Here is an 8,188-nt window from a genome sequence, read left to right on the forward strand (position 1 = left end):
AAATTCTATTTGGTGAATCAAAAGCTAGCCACTTATAAAGCAAGCTCCCATTTCTACATACAAATTATAGAAGCTGCAAATTAGATGCTTCTATAAGCTGTGGCTTTTAAAGTCATCTAATTTTTGCCTTATATACCTATGTGGCTAACTTTTAAAACAAATTTTATTAAACACCCAATTACTTAATTTCACAGCTAATTATTCTTATAGAATAGTTTTTTTTTTTAATTAATCACATCGGGGCAAAACTAGGCCTAAGTGTCGGAATATTCTTGAGCAGCATGGAGTTGATCAATCAAACTCTTCCTCTTTTTCTTGTAAGAAAATCCTTCGTCTTGGTTTTCTTCTCCTTCGAATTAAGAGTCGATGACAAAACCACTGTAAGTGGCTTAGTGGTTCTTGCCTACTTGGGTGTACTCCTCAACCTAGGTTTGAACCTCGAAGTTGTCAAAGTGGCTAGGCAATGTGCTGCCATGCACAGTTGAAGCATTCACATGCGCTGAAGTGGTTTATTTTGGGCCTAGAAAGCCTTTGGGTTCCCCTTGACAAAGTAAAAAAAAATAGTCGATGGCAATTTCTACTGCTCTTTATGAGCGATTTGTTTGGACTTCGGTCTATATTAGAGATATCTCACCTTATTTTTCCTTTTAGTTGATTTCACTTTGTTGAGGAAAAATTGCACACAGTGAGCGAAAATGTAACCCAACATAATTTCACTCGTATTCATTTAGTGAATAGAGTTTTTAGTATTTTGGCTTCGACCCATTCAAGATAGAATGTGTCTCTTAATTATATTCCCTTGTTACAGGAAAACACCATTTGATTCCATTTATGAAGAAAACAATTGTGGATGTGTGTTTGTTTGTTTTTACTGCTGCACCCGGATATTTGAATGGGCTGCCTACGTACCTTTGGAGAGGGATCAAAGCACTCGTAGTTCAAGAATTCCAATGGGTAGATGACCCATTGGAGAGTATTGCTTTTTGGAATGAGAATAGTGTTTGGACGAATTTGGTGTAACTGAACCAGAGATTCGATTTAGTGTTTGGGTTTGTGCTTGAGGTCATTTTGTGAATGATCTGACTTTTCTGGTGTTTAGATGAATTTGACTGGCGGAGTTAGGGATTCTGTTTGGACTTGCAGTTGCATCTAGTGAGTCACTAGATTGCCTACATACCCTTGAAAAAGGATCAAACCCTTGTAGTTCACAAGAATATATATTTCTGGTGTTGGGAGAATTTGACTGGAGTCAGTGATTCAATTTAGGACTGGCTAAATTTGACTAGTGGAGTCAGAGATTCTGTTTGGATTTGTGGTTGCATCTAGTGGGTCGCTAGATTGCCTACATACCCTGTAAAGGGATCAAACCATTGTAGTTCAAAGGAATTGGTATTTCTGGGTTCTGTACCAACTTTTGTATTCGACAGATGTATATATTTCTTGAATCCATCAAATTTATTTCTTTTGCAGGCATTCAAATTGTAGAGTGTCTGTTGACTTGATTCGGGGACCCAATGTATCAAGCTTTGCAGTGGGCCCAAGATTTGAAGTGGGCTTCACATCACTTGATTAAGCCTGAAACTCTGAAGAGTGTAAAGTTGGTTCGAATATCCATTACGAAGAAACGAGCCTTTATGTCGAACCACTACTTTGACAAGCCTAACTTTTGATTTTGGGCTCAGAATTTGTTCCATTTCTGTAAGAAGCCCAATAAACCGAACCTGTCAAATGTGATCTTCTTTGAACCCTTTGGATTTTTCAAACATGTGATTCTTCAAGTTAAATTAATGAATATTTATTATCCATTAATTAATTAACCAATTGTTTTTGTCATTAGTCTTTGACGTGATAAGCATGACTTCACGACAAAGTGGGGAGACCAATTCTGAGATTTATGTTGAGTACGAAGTGGTGGTTATCTCCACATTGCACTGTGAGTGTTAATTATTAAAAGCAGAGACCACCATTTCCATTATTTGGTCCCTTCATTTTTGTCTCCGGTTAGCTTCATAATTAGCCAAGGCTTTCTTTGAGTTTCTTCTGAATGCTAATAAAAATTACTGCCACTTTGACTAGTGAGTTCTGGTCAAGGAAGGTACCATGTTTGTTTGGTGCGTATGAGCAGTAACAATATTAACACTTGTGTGATTATTCTTTGGCTTAGGAATCATGTTTTTCCTTTAGTGATGGCTATGGGTGGCTTCTCAAGAATAATCATGCATGGAGATGAATCATGGCTCAAGCTTGGTTGGTTAGGACAAAAATTGCCGCTCCAGACTTATCATCTTGCAAAAGCTTGCTGCAATGACAATTTGGCTTCATAACAAGAGTACAACTTGATCGCTTCGTTGTGACCTTGGATTTTATTGTTGTGACTTGAATATTCAGCTTCATTTCCTCTGTCCATTCCTTTTGAAGACACAGAACAAATGATGGACTTTTGAGGTCGTTCGTGAATGGCCCTATTTGTGCATCTGGAGCATCAAACAGTGGTAGTAATGACGCCATGTTAAGAGACTATTTATCATTAAACATGGCTGTTCATGAACAACCATTGCTAATGCAATGATCTAATTTTAGAGGAGCTTCGAGCATTGAAACGAGGTTGTCCATGAACAATTGAAACGAGGTTGTCCATGAACAATCATGTTGTTTCGATGTGTTAAACATCGTCTTGGAGAGGCTGGAAAAACTCTAATGGTTGTGGTCGTTCATGAACGGCCTATTAGAGTTTGTAAACTCCATACAAGATGGTCACTGTCTTCCGAATCAATTGAAGATGCTTGCATCGCAGGGAGGCAGACTTCTTTTCCTGTCATGCATGAGCATCGTTTAGGAATTTTCATAGAAAAAAATAACCATGGATGCAGTCATATACCTGCAGCTTTTCTTTTGCTTCTTGATTTGGTTGCAAAACTCAGACTTTTCTTCTCGATTTCTCTCCTCTCTGTATTTCTGCTCTAGTGTTTTTCTCCCCTGTTGCTTCTTCTTCTTTTTTTGCTATGTATTTCTCTTCTTTTTGCTTCCCCCGTTGCTACCTTTTATATAGCAGCATAGTTGGTGTTAATGCTCAAAAGTCTGGCGGTAGCCAAACCTTGGTCTAACGCTAGTCCGGCAGGCGGACCGCTACTTTGCCGCCCTGAGGATTATTGCTAGCTGCCAAACACAAGACAGGGCGTTAGAGGGAGACCGCGTTGGGCGGTCTTCAACTCTCCGATGCCTAAGTCAGTCAATGCATATAGGCAGCATAACAATACTGAGTAGTAAAATGCGTAATTAATGAGGAGAGAGGAGAGGACCTTTTATAGGTGAGGAAGAGGATGATCTTCTCCTTGTTTTCGATGTGGGACTGATGTGCTTCAGTTCCCAGTTTCAGTAGCTTCTGGTGCTAACTTGACACGGCGCGTGGTGGCGCATCGGCGGTGCTTTGGGGTTGATCCGGGGCTCAGGCGGTAACCCGGCTAGCTGTCTTTACGCCAGTCACACATATGGTGGGCGTTGGTACCCCTGGCGGTACAATGAGCGTGGCTCATTATAGCTAATTATGCTTGCAAATGCACATGTATGTACAAGTCCCCCAAATCCCCAGTCAAGGAGGGCAATCTTGGTTGGGGAGTTGATCGGCGGTTTGAAGCGTTTCTCCCGATAGACTTTGCAGAAGCATAATTAGCGTCAGTGCGTCGTCAACCATGGATTTACTGAGCAAATGCTTTGTGCCCTTTCGGGTGGGCCCCTGCTAGGCCCCCCAGGGAGTCCCCCACTCCCCGGCTAAGATGGACCTCCGGATGGTCGTTATTATTGTTTGTTGAGGGGGAGCTGCACGGAGCAAAGGGTGTTGGGTTGCGAGCCCAATCTTAGCACCCAAATGACGGGGGTCAACGTACCTGATCAGGGCTGTCGTAGACTGTTGACTAGTCCCCGTGTCCCGTAGGGACATTCTGACCGTAACTCCGCGTGGCGGCGTTGTCAAAGGCGTGGCCTCGGGATCCGCCGCTGGCGGAAGTCCCCCCGCTAGATGTAGCAGGAAGCAGCGTCAAGTAGACGTGCTTGGCGGTATTTTATTGAGCGGTATTGCGCTGAATAAAGTACGCAGCTTGTCAGATGAGAAAGGGGGTCCGCTAGCGGTGTACTGTGTAGCGGAGGACGCCCCGTTTACCGAACGACGAGAGAAGTTCCGTTGGAGACTTCGATGGTGACAAGAGAAGTTCCGCTGGCGGGGTTTCGCTCAGCGGAGACTCCACTTGGAGGATGACAAGTAAAGATCCGCTGGCGGGGTTTCGCTCAGCGGAGACTTCGTTACTTCGAGAATGACAAGTGAAGATCCGCTGGCGGGGTTTCGCTCAGCGGAGACTTCCACTTGGAGGATGACAAGTGAAGATCCGCTGGCGGGGTTTCGCTTAGCCGAGATTCCGTCACTTGGAGAATGACAAGTGAAGATCCGCTGGCGGGGTTTCGCTCAGCGGAGACTTCGCTTGGAGGATGACAAGTAAAGATCCGCTGGCGGGGTTTCGCTCAACGGAGACTCCGTTACTTGGAGCATGACAAGTGAAGATCCGCTGGCGGGGTTTCGCTCAGCGGAGACTTCCACTTGGAGGATGACAAGTGAAGATCCGCTGGCGGGGTTTCGCTCAGCGGAGACTTCGAATGGTTGGGGGTTTTCTTCTCAAGTGGTTACTTCCCTTGGAAGCTAAAGGAGACGACGGTTGACACGTGGCCAACTCCTAGAGGGTTAGCGTCTTGAGGCTTGTCTCCTAAGCCTAGCCGTCTTCTCGTCATTAATGCGAGTAATGATGGATTTCGTAACCGAGGCGACGCCTCGGTTAATCCGGGGAGTCAGTGAAGACGTGGGACACGTGTACGGTTGCTACGTGATGTCGTTTTCTAGCGGACGGCTCAGGATTGCTTGATGTTGACATAAAGGGGGGGGAACTCAGCGAGTTTCGACACTTCTGGAAAATCTTCAAATCTAAGTCGCCTCCTTCGAGCCTTGTTCGTCTGTGAATTGCGAAGAAGATTCCCTGATTTGGTGGAGCTTGTCGGACTCGAGAGGACGAAATATCTGTTAGTGAAGACGAGTTGCATGCCACAGCTTCGACGTGAGGTTGGTATTTCGAATCCTTTTCCTGTTTCATTGAATCTGCAATGGTGGTTTCTGGGTTTTGCTATTTCTGTTAATGGTGTGATCTTGTTTCTTTGGTGTTCTCTGAGGGTGTAGAGAGAGATTTGAGGGAGGTTATGGTGTTTGACAGAGAGTTGGGGTTTTGGGTTTTGCTAGATGGTCGAGTCTGGGTTGAGTGTGCGTTTGTTCTTGTTTTGGTATTTTTCTGGGTAATTATTCTTGATGTTTTTGCACTAAACGAATATAGGTAAAGGCTAGATCTTGTGTAAACTGACCGGTTTGGGTTTTAGGGTTTGGGATGGCTAGCGTCGTAGAGATTTCGAGCAGTGAGGATTCCGGGTCTGACGTGTCGTTCAGCGCGGCGGATAGGAATTTTATTGACTCGTTGCGTCCGTCTGCCCATGCAGGAACCTCACTGCCAGAACCGCTAGACATCGAGCCGCTACAAACCATACCCTGGGAAGTAGTAATGGGTCGTGCTTCTCGCCCCGAGAGTTCTAGGGCCAGGGAGGCTGCCGCTGCTCAAAATAGGCGTGAGGAGCGGTTGGCAAGTAACAGCGCTGCCAGTGGCTCCGCTGACGGGGGAGATGCGACAGGGGAGGATACCGAATCGGCATGGGTTCTTCCGGATGGGATTCCTGTTGACGAGGCGGGAGGGCGGATGACCGTTGCCAATGTCAACCGGATAAAGCGGATGTTTCGGTTGCCCGGCACGGTTAAACTGCGTCCACCGACGGTGGATGAAAAGGCTTCAATTCTTCCCCGGGGGTTTGCCGCTGTGCATGAGGCAATATTCCGCCAGGGAGTGACACTACCGCTCGTGCCCAGTTTTCAGATCTTGGTGTGCGAGTTCGGCCTAGCCTTTGGGCAAGTCTGCCCCAACATGTGGCGATTGATGTTGGCGATGACTTCGCTGTGGCGGTTGTCCGGCTGTGAGGGACCAACCGTGGCGGAGGTGCTGCATTTCTATGAGCTGACGTATGTGAAGCGTCAGGGCTGCGGAGGCCAAGTGAACCTAAGTCGCCGCCAGGGAGCCCCCAAGTTGATAGAGAACCTGAGGGATTCTATGTCGTATTGGCGGGACACATTTTGCGTTGCCACGACGGGGTGGGAATATCAGGCGGAATCCAATGACGGGGAACCGGCGTTTAGGATTAAGTCAGAGTTCCAACCTATCCGAGGTGGTTTGTCGGTCTCCGCTGAATATTGCTGGCGGTTTACGTTATGCTTAGTCTTGAACCCTGCTAACGTTTATCCTTGTTTTGCAGTGGGCTTGCGCTACAACCTGACTCGTGAAGAAGAGTGTCGTGTGGCGCGCATCAAAGGTTGCTGGCGGAATCGCAATTTGTTGGACTTCCGCCTACTTACCGGTTGGGAGCTGTTGGTCGATCAACGATTGACTCGTGCCGTTGGTAAGAAATCTCCGCTACCTTGTACACTTAGTTAATTTGGCCCTGTGGTTGACTGAGTTGGTTTCTGTTTGTTTAGAGACGCCGCCAGGTAACGCTAGGAGCCGTGACGCATTTGCCAAAGCCATGGACCGCGCGGAGATTGACAACTTTTTGGAGGCCATGTATGCCTCAGGGGATGCGGCTCAAAAGACAGTGATAGACCCGGTGACGCTGGCGGTGAGCCCATCCGAGGTCCCGGTGGTGCTGCCAATGCCGCTGCACTCCCACCTTGTCGCCGACGGCCTACCCGTTGTTCAGACGGGTGCCAATGTGGGGGGTGGAAAGAAGGGGTCTGGCGCCGCGCCGCAGACAGAGAGAGTGCCCAACGTGGGACGTGGGCCACAGAAGGTGGTGCGGCCGGCGGGGGCTGCCGCTACGGTGGGTCAACAGCAACGGGGGTCAAGGCCTGCGGCCGCTGGACAGACGCGGTTGTTGCGGAAGCATCGGCAGACTGACTCCGACGAGGAGGATGATGATGATGATGAGGTTATCGGGGTCCGCCAGCAAAAGAAGGCCCGCCAAGCTTCGCTGAAGGCGCCAGTGGCCGCTGCAGAAGAGGCGCCTGCGAGTGACCTGGACTCGTTTGCCGCCTATGCCGAGTTCATGACTGACAATGAACGGGGATTTCTCTACCACCTCTGCGAGATACTGGGGTTTGGTGGTCTGGCGGGGATTTCTCGCCCAACGGCGATTGACGGGTCACCCTTCAGTTCAGCTTTTGGTCACCTTTCGGTTGGGCTGCATGAGATGTTCATGGCGGCGCAGAAGCAGCCCGGGGTTGAGCGGCAGCTCAGGGACGAGATCAGCGGTCTCGAGAGGGAACTGGGGGACGCCAAGGACAGGCTGGCGGATGTGGAGCGGCGCCTGACGAAGGCGGATTGCGACGCCGCGGACGCTCGCGGCAAGTTGGAAGTGGCAATCCGGCGGGACGTGGAACGGAACAACGACATCTCCAGGATGGAACAAGACATGTCTCTGCTGCAGGAGCGGGTGGCTGCTAAGGAGAAAAAGATTGATATCCTGCAGCGGGAGTCTGCCGCCAAGCAAGCAGCGGTGACGAACCTGGAGGCTGAGGTAGCTCGCCTGCGGGACGAAGGGACCCGTGCCGCTGCCGCCGCTGTGGAGAAATTCAAACAGTCGGCGGAGTACAAAAAGGCGATGACTGAATCGGCGAAGGCCGGCGCCCTAGCCAACGTGGAGATGCTGAAGCAGAGGGGCGCCATTGACTTTGCGAAGGCGTCCCAGCCACCTGTTCTGCCAGTCAAAAATGCTCCGCCGGTGCAAGCTGCGGTTCCTATCCAGCCTGAAGGTGTGCGCTCGGGAAGCGGGGAAAGTGGTGCACAGCCCGCGGATGGTTCTCAGCAGACTCCTCTGCCTACCCAGTCGGAGCTGTCCCGTGCCAGTTTCCTGGCGGCACACACTCGTCCGGATGGCACCATAGAGACTCCAAGTCCTACCGCCAGAGGGTCTGACCAGACAAGCCGCGCACAACCACAGCCGCCTGCGGAAGGTGGAGATGTTGAAGCCAACCCGAAGAGCTGAGCTCCTACATGTGTTGTTTTTTTTTTTTTTTTTTTTTTTGCTATTGGCTGAGTTTCGACATTTTGAAGTAATGAAC

The sequence above is a fragment of the Rosa chinensis genome, chromosome 1 (assembly GCF_002994745.2).
Source record: "Rosa chinensis cultivar Old Blush chromosome 1, RchiOBHm-V2, whole genome shotgun sequence".
Taxonomy (NCBI): domain Eukaryota; kingdom Viridiplantae; phylum Streptophyta; class Magnoliopsida; order Rosales; family Rosaceae; genus Rosa; species Rosa chinensis.